Genomic DNA, 1,103 nt, shown 5'->3' with positions numbered 1-1,103 from the left:
CTGTTATCTTCAGAAGTTCGTGCAACCATCTGTTATTATTGACAGAAGAATGAGGCACTTATCTTCCGATGAGGGAACAATGAATCCTGCAACATGTTACAACACTTCCCAATATATATATATATATATATAATATTTCTGTATACGAAGAGAATAACAATGTATTCACATCTCTTTTATATTCCATAATGAATTTTCCTTGCATTTTTGTAATATACACGACCACGTGTATATTACAAAATGCAAGAAAAGCAAACCATAGGGTCATGAACCATAGGGTCATGAGGTCGGTGTCCTGAGTTCCGTAGCATATAAATCGCCTTTCTTTGGACGTGAAACCGGGTCATCGTAGGATTAACTCATTTTGAATGGTCTGGAGCAACGTGAAATAAAGAATTTTGCTCAAGAACACAACGCATCACCCGGTCCAGTAATGGAAACCACAATCTGACGATCAAGAGTCACAAGTTACAAGTATGTGCCTCTATGAATAAATATTTAGTTTTATACACACACACACACACACACACACACACATACATGCTGACTCGCGATACAAATAACTTGGTAGAATTCAATATACGTATGTTCCTGAACGAAGCGCTAGTCGAGTGCAGAGCAGTAATAAGAAAATGAAGTGACAAAGAAATAAACGAATATCTTTTGAACTTTATATATATATATATATATATATATATATATTATATATATATATATATATATATATATATATGTATGTGTGTATATATATATATATATATACATACATGATGATGATGGCCGTCCACTCGTGACCGAGGAAGACCATTGCCGACCTTCAGGAACATTGTGCGCTCTAGGACTAACTTATGTTTTGCATTTGCGGCTCCGTTGGTGGCTAATGAGCCCTGCTCTTGACAAGCATACACGACTGCAAACATTGCAGACCAAGCTTTCCCCATTCACTATACGAGCCGTGCGCTTTCGCGCAGCTCGCTTAAGTTCTTCATGCTGGATACGTGCTCTCTCAAAAGTGTCGATCCCCTCCTTAACCTGCTTCCTCCATCTGTGGCGATGACAGGCATTGTTCTACCAGTCAGTGTCCTGTATATCAAAAGCCTTTA

Source organism: Octopus sinensis, linkage group LG4 (genome assembly GCF_006345805.1).
Source record: "Octopus sinensis linkage group LG4, ASM634580v1, whole genome shotgun sequence".
NCBI lineage: Eukaryota > Metazoa > Mollusca > Cephalopoda > Octopoda > Octopodidae > Octopus > Octopus sinensis.
This window is presented reverse-complemented; position numbering follows the sequence as displayed.